The 14,565-nt window shown below is 46.3% G+C and overlaps 1 long non-coding RNA gene across 2 annotated transcripts in view; it reads right to left on the bottom strand.

The window, feature by feature from the left end:
• The window catches only part of LOC134945682 (uncharacterized), a 48,774-nt gene extending 34,606 nt beyond the window's left edge, over positions 1 to 14,168 (bottom strand). The window contains exon 1 of one of the 2 annotated variants that reach the window (XR_010182145.1): positions 13,670 to 14,168. This is a non-coding gene — a long non-coding RNA (uncharacterized LOC134945682). The remainder of the gene's footprint in view (positions 1 to 13,669) is intronic. The other variant, XR_010182144.1, reaches the window with a different exon arrangement.
• Between the last annotated feature and the right edge of the window lie 397 nt (positions 14,169 to 14,565).

The following is a 14,565-nucleotide window of genomic DNA, read 5'->3' as shown; positions in this document are numbered from 1 at the left end:
TCAGTGTCGCTGAGAGGCAGGAGGAGCAGGTACAAAATACCCTGGCCGGGCACCTGGATGGGCCCGGGTCCGCTAACACCCCATAAGGATACCTGTATTTTGGCTGGCTGGTACAGGTGGCATCTACATGGCGCCGCACATAGATAGCATAGAATGTTTTTGCTCTCTAGTGGCCAGCGGAACTGGCTGAGGAGGAGGGACCCGCTTCCAGATCAAGTAAGGTAGGAAGCAGTGCCCACCTGTGTAAAAATGGTGCCCCTCCCCACCCCTAGAGGAGCATGCGGGGCCACCAAGCAACCCCGCAATTATTTTGTTATTCACATATTTTTATACTAAAGGGCTTAGTCACACCCACTTAATAAGCCATGCCCCCAGACCTTTACTGGGGCCCGGCGTCATTCTCAATGGCCCTGCCTGTCATTCTTCTGGTCAGTGATGTGCTGGTGTACATTTGTGCTTGTGATTGTCCACATGATGCATCATTGCCAGCCACCATCTGGTTTTTCCATTCATAATTGGATTTGGTCCTGGACCACCGACCAGAGGCACCGCTACAAGAGCCTTGAGGCACCCCAGAGAGCCTAACCACATTTTGGGAACCACTGCCCCAGCTGTGTAGCACATCTACGATCAGTTTCTCTGACATGCATATCAGACACTGCACTTCCCCCATGGGTGGAAAAGCATTGCACGGCGCCGATACTTTTGCACCTGTCAAGTACCTCCCAACCTGCGCAGCCTAGTTGCTGGGACGCAGCTGCTGCATTGTCTGGACCGCGCCCCACCAACGGCGTTCTAACGCCACTGACACGCCCCGCGACCGCCTCTGCCTTATTGATCGCACTGTAGTTACAGGGTGCGCGAGCGCACTCCACAAGAGCCTACACAGTGCAATCGCTGCCACTGCAGTGATCGCCTCTGAATCACCCCCTCTATCAGGGGTGTAGCCAAAAATTTGTGGGCCTCATAGAAACGTATTGAAGGGGCACCCCTTCTAATGCTTCTAGAGAGACACTTCTCAGCAGCAGTTACTAATTTATGCCCCATAATAGTGCCTCCTATTCACATTATGTCACATTGTAGGGCTGACAGTACCTCCTGTTCACATTATGTCACATTGCAGGGCTGCCAGTATCTCCTATTCACATTATGTCACATTTCAGGGCTGCCTTATCTCCTGTTCACATTATGTCACATTGTAGGGCCGCCAGTACCTCCTGTTCACATTATGTCACATTTCAGGGCTGCCAGTGTCTCCTGTTCACATTATGTCACATTGTAGGGCCGCCAGTATCTCCTATTCACATTATGTCACATTTCAGGGCTGCCAGTATCTCCTTTTCACATTATGTCACATATCAGGGTTGCCTTATCTCCTGTTCACATTATGTCACATTGCAGGGCCTCCTATTCACATTATGTCATATTGTAGGACTGACAGTACCTCCTGTTCACATTATGTCACATTGCAGGGCTGCCAGTACCTCCTATTCACATTATGTCACATTGCAGGGCTGCCAGTATCTCCTTTTCACATTATGTCACATTTCAGGGCTGCTTTATCTCCTGTTCACATTATGTCACATTGTAGGGCCGCCAGTACCTCCTGTTCACATTATGTCACATTGCAGGGCTGCCAGTATCTCCTATTCACATTATGTCACATTGTAGGGCTGCCAGTATCTCCTGTTCACATTATGTCACATTGTAGGGCCGCCAGTACCTCCTATTCACATTATGTCACATTGTAGGGCTGACAGTACCTCCTATTCACATTATGTCACATTGTAGGGCTGACAGTACCTCCTGTTCACATTATGTCACATTGCAGGGCTGCCAGTCCCTCCTATTCACATTATGTCACATTGTAGGGCTGACAGTACCTCCTGTTCACATTATGTCACATTGCAGGGCTGCCGGTACCTCCTATTCACATTATATCACATTGTAGGGCTGACAGTACCTCCTGTTCACATTATGTCACATTGCAGGGCTGCCAGTACCTCCTATTCACATTATGTCACATTGCAGGGCTGCCAGTATCTCCTTTTCACATTATGTCACCTTTCAGGGCTGCCAGTATCTCCTGTTCACATTATGTCACATTGTAGGGCCGCCAGTACCTCCTGTTCACATTATGTCACATTGCAGGGCTGCCAGTATCTCCTATTCACATTATGTCACATTTCAGGGCTGCCAGTATCTCCTGTTCACATTATGTCACATTGTAGGGCCGCCAGTACCTCCTATTCACATTATGTCACATTGTAGGGCTGACAATACCTCCGGTTCACATTATGTCACATTGCAGGGCTGCCAGTCACTCCTATTCACATTATGTCACATTGTGTAGGACTGACAGTACCTCCTGTTCACATTATGTCACATTGCAGGGCTGCCAGTACCTCCTATTCACATTATGTCACATTGTAGGGCTGCCAGTACCTCCTATTCACATTATGTCACATTGCAGGGCTGACAGTATCTCCTTTTCACATTATGTCACATTTCAGGGCCGCCAGTACCTCCTGTTCACATTATGTCACATTGCAGGGCTGCCAGTATCTCCTTTTCACATTATGTCACATATCAGGATTGCCTTATCTCCTGTTCACATTATGTCACATTGCAGGGCCTCCTGTTCACATTATGTCATATTGTAGGACTGACAGTACCTCCTGTTCACATTATGTCACATTGCAGGGCTGCCAATACCTCCTATTCACATTATGTCACATTGCAGGGCTGCCAGTATCTCCTTTTCACATTATGTCACATTTCAGGGCTGCCTTATCTCCTGTTCACATTATGTCACATTGTAGGGCCGCCAGTACCTCCTATTCACATTATGTCACATTGCAGGGCTGCCAGATTCTCCTGTTCACATTATGTCACATTGTAGGGCCGCCAGTATCTCCTATTCACATTATGTCACATTGCAGGGCTGCCAGTATCTCCTATTCACATTATGTCACATTGCAGGGCTGCCAGTCCCTCCTATTCACATTATGTCACATTGTAGGGCTGACAGTACCTCCTGTTCACATTATGTCACATTGCAGGGCTGCCAGTACCTCCTATTCACATTATGTCACATTGTAGGGCTGACAATACCTCCTGTTCACATTATGTCACATTTCAGGGTTGCCTTATCTCCTGTTCACATTATGTCACATTGCAGAGCCTCCTATTCACATTATGTCACATTGTAGGACTGACAGTACCTCCTGTTCACATTATGTCACATTGCAGGGCTGCCAGTACCTCCTGTTCACATTATGTCACATTGCAGGGCTGCCAGTACCTCCTATTCACATTATGTCACATTGTAGGGCTGCCAGTACCTCCTATTCACATTATGTCACATTGCAGGGCTGACAGTATCTCCTTTTCACATTATGTCACATTTCAGGGCCGCCAGTACCTCCTGTTCACATTATGTCACATTGCAGGGCTGCCAGTATCTCCTTTTCACATTATGTCACATATCAGGGTTGCCTTATCTCCTGTTCACATTATGTCACATTGCAGGGCCTCCTGTTCACATTATGTCATATTGTAGGACTGACAGTACCTCCTGTTCACATTATGTCACATTGCAGGGCTGCCAGTACCTCCTATTCACATTATGTCACATTGCAGGGCTGCCAGTATCTCCTTTTCACATTATGTCACATTTCAGGGGCTGCCTTATCTCCTGTTCACATTATGTCACATTGTAGGGCCGCCAGTACCTCCTGTTCACATTATGTCACATTGCAGGGCTGCCAGTATCTCCTATTCACATTATGTCACATTGTAGGGCTGCCAGTATCTCCTGTTCACATTATGTCACATTGTAGGGCCGCCAGTACCTCCTATTCACATTATGTCACATTGTAGGGCTGACAGTACCTCCTATTCACATTATGTCACATTGTAGGGCTGACAGTACCTCCTGTTCACATTATGTCACATTGCAGGGCTGCCAGTCCCTCCTATTCACATTATGTCACATTGTAGGGCTGACAGTACCTCCTGTTCACATTATGTCACATTGCAGGGCTGCCAGTACCTCCTATTCACATTATATCACATTGTAGGGCTGACAATACCTCCTGTTCACATTATGTCACATTGCAGGGCTGCCAGTACCTCCTATTCACATTATGTCAAATTGCAGGGCTGCCAGTATCTCCTTTTCACATTATGTCACTTTTCAGGGCTGCCAGTATCTCCTGTTCACATTATGTCACATTGTAGGGCCGCCAGTACCTCCTGTTCACATTATGTCACATTGCAGGGCTGCCAGTATCTCCTATTCACATTATGTCACATTTCAGGGCTGCCAGTATCTCCTGTTCACATTATGTCACATTGTAGGGCCGCCAGTACCTCCTATTCACATTATGTCACATTGTAGGGCTGACAGTACCTCCGGTTCACATTATGTCACATTGCAGGGCTGCCAGTCCCTCCTATTCACATTATGTCACATTGTGTAGGACTGACAGTACCTCCTGTTCACATTATGTCACATTGCAGGGCTGCCAGTACCTCCTATTCACATTATGTCACATTGCAGGGCTGCCAGTACCTCCTATTCACATTATGTCACATTGCAGGGCTGACAGTATCTCCTTTTCACATTATGTCACATTTCAGGGCTGCCAGTATCTCCTGTTCACATTATGTCACATTGTAGGGCTGCCAGTACCTCCTATTCACATTATGTCATATTGTAGGGCCGCCAGTACCTTGTATTCACATTATGTCACATTGTAGGGCCGCCAGTACCTCCTATTCACATTATGTCACATTGAAGGGCTGACTTTACCTCCTGTTCACATTATGTCACATTGCAGGGCTGCCAGTCCCTCCTATTCACATTATGTCACATTGTAGGGCTGCCAGGACCTCCTGTTCACATTATGTCACATTGCAGGGCCTCCTATTCACATTATGTCACATTGTAGTGCTGCCAGTACCTCCTATTCACATTATATCACATTACAGGGCTGCCAGTACCTCCTATTCACATTATGTCACATTGCAGGGATGTCAGAACCTCCTATTCATATTACGTCACATTGCAGGGCTGTCCGTACCTCCAATTCCCATTATGTCACATTGCAGGGCTGCCGGTACCTCCTATTTACATTACGTCACATTGCAGGGCTGCCCGTAACTCCTATTCACATTATGTCACATTGCAGGGCTGCCAGTACCTCCTATTCACATTAACATTATGTCACATTGCAGGGCTGCCAGTACCTCCTATTCACTTTATGTCACATTGCAGGTCTGCCAGTACCTCCTATTCACATTATGTCACATTGCAGGGCTGCCAGTACCTCCGGTTCACATTATGTCACATTGTAGGGCTGACAGTACCTCCTGTTCACATTATGTCACATTGCAGGGCTGCCAGTACCTCCTATTCACATTATGTCACATTGCAGGGCTGCCAGTATCTCCGATTCACATTATGTCACATTTCAGGGCCGCCAGTGCCTCCTGTTCACATTATGTCACATTGCAGGGCTGCCAGTATCTCCTTTTCACATTATGTCACATATCAGGGTTGCCTTATCTCCTGTTCACATTATGTCACATTGCAGGGCCTCCTATTCACATTATGTCACATTGTAGGGCTGACAGTACCTCCTGTTCACATTATGTCACATTGCAGGGCTGCCAGTACCTCCTATTCACATTATGTCACATTGCAGGGCCGCCAGTATCTCCTTTTCACATTATGTCACATTTCAGGGCTGCCTTATCTCCTCTTCACATTATGTCACATTGTAGGGCCGCCAGTACCTCCTGTTCACATTATGTCACATTGCAGGGCTGCCAGTATCTCCTATTCACATTATGTCACATTGCAGGGCTGCCAGTATCTCCTATTCACATTATGTCACATTGTAGGGCTGCCAGTACCTCCTGTTCACATTATGTCACATTGCACGGCTGCCAGTACCTCCTATTCACATTATGTCACATTGTAGGGCTGACAGTACCTCCTGTTCACATTATGTCACATTGCAGGGCTGCCAGTACCTCCTATTCACATTATGTCACATTTCAGGGCTGCCTTATCTCCTGTTCACATTATGTCACATTGTAGGGCCGCCAGTACCTCCTGTTCACATTATGTCACATTGCAGGGCTGCCAGTATCTCCTATTCACATTATGTCACATTTCAGGGCTGCCAGTATCTCCTGTTCACATTATGTCACATTGTAGGGCCGCCAGTATCTCCTATTCACATTATGTCACATTGCAGAGCTGCCAGTATCTCCTATTCACATTATGTCACATTGCAGGGCTGCCAGTCCCTCCTATTCACATTATGTCACATTGTAGGGCTGACAGTACCTCCTGTTCACATTATGTCACATTGCAGGGCTGCCAGTACCTCCTATTCACATTATGTCACATTGTAGGGCTGACAATACCTCCTGTTCACATTATGTCACATTTCAGGGTTGCCTTATCTCCTGTTCACATTATGTCACATTGCAGGGCCTCCTATTCACATTATGTCACATTGTAGGACTGACAGTACCTCCTGTTCACATTATGTCACATTGCAGGGCTGCAAGTACCTCCTATTCACATTATGTCACATTGCAGGGCTGCCAGTATCTCCTTTTCACATTATGTCACATTTCAGGGCTGCCTTATCTCCTGTTCACATTATGTCACATTGTAGGGCCGCCAGTACCTCCTGTTCACATTATGTCACATTGCAGGGCTGCCAGTATCTCCTATTCACATTATGTCACATTTCAGGGCTGCCAGTATCTCCTGTTCACATTATGTCACATTGTAGGGCCGCCAGTACCTCCTATTCACATTATGTCACATTGTAGGGCTGACAGTACCTCCTATTCACATTATGTCACATTGTAGGGCTGACAGTACCTCCTGTTCACATTATGTCACATTGCAGGGCTGCCAGTCCCTCCTATTCACATTATGTCACATTGTAGGGCTGACAGTACCTCCTGTTCACATTATGTCACATTGCAGGGCTGCCAGTACCTCCTATTCACATTATGTCACATTGTAGGGCTGACAATACCTCCTGTTCACATTATGTCACATTGCAGGGCTGCCAGTACCTCCTATTCACATTATGTCACATTGCAGGGCTGCCAGTATCTCCTTTTCACATTATGTCACATTGCAGGGCTGCCAGTATCTCCTGTTCACATTATGTCACATTGTAGGGCCGCCAGTACCTCCTGTTCACATTATGTCACATTGCAGGGCTGCCAGTATCTCCTATTCACATTATGTCACATTTCAGGGCTGCCAGTATCTCCTGTTCACATTATGTCACATTGTAGGGCCGCCAGTACCTCCTATTCACATTATGTCACATTGTAGGGCTGACAGTACCTACCGGTTCACATTATGTCACATTGCAGGGCTGCCAGTCACTCCTATTCACATTATGTCACATTGTGTAGGACTGACAGTACCTCCTGTTCACATTATGTCACATTGCAGGGCTGCCAGTACCTCCTATTCACATTATGTCACATTGTAGGGCTGACAGTACCTCCTGTTCACATTATGTCACATTGCAGGGCTGCCAGTACCTCCTATTCACATTATGTCACATTGCAGGGCTGACAGTATCTCCTTTTCACATTATGTCACATTTCAGGGCTGCCAGTATCTCCTGTTCACATTATGTCACATTGTAGGGCTGCCAGTACCTCCTATTCACATTATGTCATATTGTAGGGCCGCCAGTACCTCCTATTCACATTATGTCACATTGTAGGGCCGCCAGTACCTCCTATTCACATTATGTCACATTGAAGGGCTGCCAGGACCTCCTGTTCACATTATGTCACATTGCAGGGCCTCCTATTCACATCATGTCACATTGTAGTGCTGCCAGTACCTCCTATTCACATTATATCACATTACAGGGCTGCCAGTACCTCCTATTCACATTATGTCACATTGCAGGGATGTCAGTACCTCCTATTCATATTACGTCACATTGCAGGGCTGTCCGTACCTCCAATTCACATTATGTCACATTGCAGGGCTGCCGGTACCTCCTATTTACATTACGTCACATTGCAGGGCTGCCCGTAACTCCTATTCACATTATGTCACATTGCAGGGCTGCCAGTACCTCCTATTCACATTAACATTATGGCACATTGCAGGGCTACCAATACCTCCTATTCACATTATGTCACATTGCAGGGCTGACAGTATCTCCTGTTCACATTATGTCACATTGTAGGGCTGCCAGTACCTCCTATTCACATTATGTCACATTGAAGGGCTGACTTTACCTCCTGTTCACATTATGTCACATTGCAGGGCTGCCAGTCCCTCCTATTCACATTATGTCACATTGTAGGGCTGCCAGGACCTCCTGTTCACATTATGTCACATTGCAGGGCCTCCTATTCACATCATGTCACATTGTAGTGCTGCCAGTACCTCCTATTCACATTATATCACATTACAGGGCTGCCAGTACCTCCTATTCACATTATGTCACATTGCAGGGATGTCAGTACCTCCTATTCATATTACGTCACATTGCAGGGCTGTCCGTACCTCCAATTCACATTATGTCACATTGCAGGGCTGCCGGTACCTCCTATTTACATTACGTCACATTGCAGGGCTGCCCGTAACTCCTATTCACATTATGTCACATTGCAGGGCTGCCAGTACCTCCTATTCACATTCACATTATGGCACATTGCAGGGCTACCAATACCTCCTATTCACATTATGTCACATTGCAGGGCTGACAGTACATCCTATTCACATTATGTCACATTGCAGGGCTGCCATTACCTCCTATTCACTTTATGTCACATTGCAGGGCTGCCAGTACCTCCTATTCACATTATGTCACATTGCAGGGCTGCCAGTACCTCCAGTTCACATTATGTCACATTGTAGGGCTGACAGTACCTCCTGTTCACATTATGTCACATTGCAGGGCTGCCAGTACCTCCTATTCACATTATGTGACATTGCAGGGCTGCCAGTATCTCCTATTCACATTATGTCACATTTCAGGGCCGCCAGTACCTCCTGTTCACATTATGTCACATTGCAGGGCTGCCAGTATCTCCTTTTCACATTATGTCACATATCAGGGTTGCCTTATCTCCTGTTCACATTATGTCACATTGCAGGGCCTCCTATTCACATTATGTCACATTGTAGGGCTGACAGTACCTCCTGTTCACATTATGTTACATTGCAGGGCTGCCAGTACCTCCTATTCACATTGTCAAATTGCAGGGCTGCCAGTATCTCCTTTTCACATTATGTCACATTTCAGGGCTGCCTTATCTCCTGTTCACAATATGTCACATTGTAGGGCCGCCAGTACCTCCTGTTCATATTATGTCACATTGCAGGGCTGCCAGTATCTCCTATTCACATTATGTCACATTTCAGGGCTGCCAGTATCTCCTGTTCACATTATGTCACATTGTAGGGCCGCCAGTACCTCCTATTCACATTATGTCACATTGTAGGGCTGACAGTACCTCCTATTCACATTATGTCACATTGTAGGGCTGCCAGTCCCTCCTATTCACATTATGTCACATTGTAGGGCTGACAGTACCTCCTGTTCACATTATGTCACATTGCAGGGCTGCCAGTACCTCCTATTCACATTATGTCACATTGTAGGGCTGACAGTACCTCCTGTTCACATTATGTCACATTGCAGGGCTGCCAGTACCTCCTATTCACATTATGTCACATTGCAGGGCTGCCAGTATCTCCTTTTCACATTATGTCACATTTCAGGGCTGCCAGTATCTCCTGTTCACATTATGTCACATTTTAGGGCCGCCAGTACCTCCTGTTCACATTATGTCACATTGCAGGGCTGCCAGTATCTCCTATTCACATTATGTCACATTTCAGGGCTGCCAGTATCTCCTGTTCACATTATGTCACATTGTAGGGCCGCCAGTACCTCCTATTCACATTATGTCACATTGTAGGGCTGACAGTACCTCCGGTTCACATTATGTCACATTGCAGGGCTGCCAGTCACTCCTATTCACATTATGTCACATTGTGTAGGACTGACAGTACCTCCTGTTCACATTATGTCACATTGCAGGGCTGCCAGTACCTCCTATTCACATTATGTCACATTGTAGGGCTGACAGTACCTCCTGTTCACGTTATGTCACATTGCAGGGCTGCCAGTACCTCCTATTCACATTATGTCACATTGCAGGGCTGACAGTATCTCCTTTTCACATTATGTCACATTTCAGGGCTGCCAGTATCTCCTGTTCACATTATGTCACATTGTAGGGCTGCCAGTACCTCCTATTCACATTATGTCATATTGTAGGGCCGCCAGTACCTCCTATTCACATTATGTCACATTGTAGGGCCGCCAGTACCTCCTATTCACATTATGTCACATTGTAGGGCTGCCTTTACCTCCTGTTCACATTATGTCACATTGCAGGGCTGCCAGTCCCTCCTATTCACATTATGTCACATTGTAGGGCTGCCAGTACCTCCTGTTCACATTATGTCACATTGCAGGGCCTCCTATTCACATTATGTCACATTGTAGGGCTGCCAGTACCTCCTTTTCACATTATGTCACATTGCAGGGCTGAAAGTATCTCCTATTCACATTATGTCACATTTCAGGGCTGCCAGTATCTCCTGTTCACATTATGTCACATTGTAGGGCTGCCAGTACCTCCTATTCACATTATGTCATATTGTAGGGCCGCCAGTACCTCCTATTCACATTATGTCACATTGTAGGACCGCCAGTTCCTCCTATTCACATTATGTCACATTGTAGGGCTGACTTTACCTCCTGTTCACATTACGTCACATTGCAGGGCTGCCAGTCCCTCCTATTCACATTATGTCACATTGCAGGGCTGCCAGTACCTCCTGTTCACATTATGTCACATTGCAGGGCCTCCTATTCACATTATGTCACATTGTAGGGCCGCCAGTACCTCCTATTCACATTATGTCACATTGTAGGGCTGCCAGTACCTCCTATTCACATTATGTCACATTGTAGGGCTGCCAGTACCTCCTACTCACATTATATCACATTACAGGGCTGCCAGTACCTCCTATTCACATTATGTCACATTGCAGGGATGTCAGTACCTCCTATACATATTACGTCACATTGCAGGGCTGCCCGTACCTCCTATTCACATTATGTCACATTGCAGGGCTGCCGGTACCTCCTATTTACATTACGTCACATTGCAGGGCTGCCCGTAACTCCTATTCACATTATGTCACATTGCAGGGCTGCCAGTACCTCCTATTCACATTAACATTATGTCACATTGCAGGGCTGCCAATACCTCCTATTCACATTATGTCACATTGCAGGGCTGCCAGTACCTCCTATTCACATTAACATTATGTCACATTGCAGGGCTGACAGTACCTCCTATTCACATTATGTCACATTGCAGGGCTGCCAGTACCTCCTATTCACTTTATGTCACATTGCAGGGCTGCCAGTACCTCCTATTCACATTATGTCACATTGCAGGGCTGCCAGTACCTCCTATTCACATTATGTCACATTGTAGGGCTGACAGTACCTCCTATTCACATTATGTCACATTGCAGGGCTGCCAGTATCTCCTGTTCACATTATGTCACATTTCAGGGCTGCCAGTATCTCCTGTTCACATTATGTCACATTGTAGGGCTGCCAGTACCTTCTATTCACATTATGTCACATTGCAGGGCTGCCAGTCCCTCCTATTCACATTATGTCACATTGTAGGGCTGCCAGTACCTCCTATTCACATTATGTCACATTGCAGGGCTGCCAGTCCCTCCTATTCACATTATGTCACATTCTAGGACTGACAGTACCTCCTGTTCACATTATGTCACATTGCAGGGCTGCCAGTCCCTCCTATTCACATTATGTCACATTGCAGGGCTGCCAGTACCTCCTGTTCACATTATGTCACATTGCAGGGCTGCCAGTCCCTCCTATTCACATTATGTCACATTGCAGGGCTGACAGTACCTCCTGTTCACATTATGTCACATTGCAGGGCTGCCAGTCCCTCCTATTCACATTATGTCACATTGCAGGGCTGCCAGTCCCTCCTATTCACATTATGTCACATTGTAGGGCTGACAGTACCTCCTGTTCACATTATGTCACATTGCAGGGCTGCCAGTCCCTCCTATTCACATTATGTCACATTTCAGGGCTGCCAGTACCTCCTATTCACATTATGTCACATTGCAGGGCCTCCTATTCACATTATGTCACATTGCGGGACTGACAGTACCTCCTATTCACATTATGTCACATTGCAGGGCTGACAGTACCTCCTATTCACATTATGTCACATTGCAGGGCTGACAGTACCTCCTATTCACATTATGTCACATTGTAGGGCTGACAGTACCTCCTGTTCACATTATGTCACATTGCAGGGCTGCCAGTACCTCCTATTCACATTATGTCACATTGTAGGGCTGACAATACCTCCTGTTCACATTATGTCACATTGCAGGGCTGCCAGTATCTCCTGTTCACATTATGTCACATTTCAGGGCTGCCAGTATCTCCTGTTCACATTATGTCACATTGTAGGGCTGCCAGTACCTCCTATTCACATTATGTCACATTGTAGGGCTGACAGTACCTCCTGTTCACATTATGTCACATTGCAGGGCTGCCAGTCCCTCCTATTCACATTATGTCACATTGTAGGGCTGCCAGTACCTCCTATTCACATTATGTCACATTGCAGGGCTGCCAGTCCCTCCTATTCACATTATGTCACATTGTAGGGCTGACAGTACCTCCTGTTCACATTATGTCACATTGCAGGGCTGCCAGTCCCTCCTATTCACATTATGTCACATTGCAGGGCTGCCAGTACCTCCTGTTCACATTATGTCACATTGCAGGGCTGCCAGTCCCTCCTATTCACATTATGTCACATTGCAGGGCTGACAGTACCTCCTGTTCACATTATGTCACATTGCAGGGCTGCCAGTCCCTCCTATTCACATTATGTCACATTGCAGGGCTGCCAGTCCCTCCTATTCACATTATGTCACATTGTAGGGCTGACAGTACCTCCTGTTCACATTATGTCACATTGCAGGGCTGCCAGTCCCTCCTATTCACATTATGTCACATTTCAGGGCTGCCAGTACCTCCTATTCACATTATGTCACATTGCAGGGCCTCCTATTCACATTATGTCACATTGCGGGACTGACAGTACCTCCTATTCACATTATGTCACATTGCAGGGCTGACAGTACCTCCTATTCACATTATGTCACATTGCAGGGCTGACAGTACCTCCTATTCACATTATGTCACATTGCAGGGCTGACAGTACCTCCTGTTCACATTATGTCACATTGCAGGGCAGCCAGTACCTCCTATTCACATTATGTCACATTGCAGGGCCTCCTATTCACATTATGTCACATTGCAGGGCTGCCAGTACCTCCTATTCACATTATATCACATTACAGGGCTGCCAGTACCTCCTATTCACATTATGTCACATTGCAGGGCTGCCGGTACCTCCTATTCACATTACGTCACATTGCAGGGCTGCCCGTAACTCCTATTCACATTAACATTATGTCACATTGCAGGGCTGCCAATACCTCCTATTCATGGATCTTACTAGATACTGGTCTTTAAGTCTGTCCTCTGGCTTGTCAGGAGATAACCAACGCGTTTCCACCCCGAGCTGGGGTCTTTGTCAAGGTTCAAAAAAAGTCTGAATGCTGACCTCCTCATTTTGGCTGCTAATTAAATGCAGCACCAATTTGAATCCTAATTGCCCAGCTGGACCCTATACATAAAAAACTACCAGTCCCATGGTCCTTTGCTGTGGGCGTCTCTATCCTCATGGAAGCACCAATCCTCGTCTGGAATTTCTGTAAAGGGCGGGCCTGTTGTCATAGTGCCCTGTCTGTATTCCTTTCCAGTGTGTCCTCTTGCGATATGCGGCGTAACGTCACTTCCGGTTGTTTTTCGGGGGTGTGCTTGTTGCCATAGTGCCGTCCTGGATCCTTTCTCATGTAGTCTCCAGCGCTACACAGCGTAGCGTCACTTCCGGTTTCCTGTTGCCATGGAAACCCGCGTCTCTGTCCGCCGCTACTCGATCCACGGTCGGGTAGCACATGTAAATCCATTTATTTGGATCTCACACTATGTGGTTCTGGGGGAATCTCTCAAAAGTCCTTTTGATGTAGTTTCTAGATTAAGTCAATAAAAACCGTAGCGTCACTTCCGGTGACGTCCATAGTGGATACTCTTTGTTTACATTTACCTAAGGGAATGTTTGGCAATAAAAAAGTGAATCATCAACCATATTACCTCATCTTCAATAAATAACATTATAAAGTCCTCTAATAATTTGAATCTATGTTTATATAAAAGGTTTTAAAAAAAGGCTTTGTTCATGCAGAAAAATTCCTATTGTTTCCATTTGTAAAAAAAAGTGTTTTAATAATGGGCAGAAAGTGAGTCATCAATCATATACAATCATCTTATT

This window comes from Pseudophryne corroboree, chromosome 7 (assembly GCF_028390025.1).
Source record: "Pseudophryne corroboree isolate aPseCor3 chromosome 7, aPseCor3.hap2, whole genome shotgun sequence".
In the NCBI taxonomy this organism is placed as follows: Eukaryota; Metazoa; Chordata; class Amphibia; order Anura; family Myobatrachidae; genus Pseudophryne; species Pseudophryne corroboree.
Note: the sequence above shows the minus strand (reverse complement) of the source record. Positions and strands in the feature narration are given on the sequence as shown.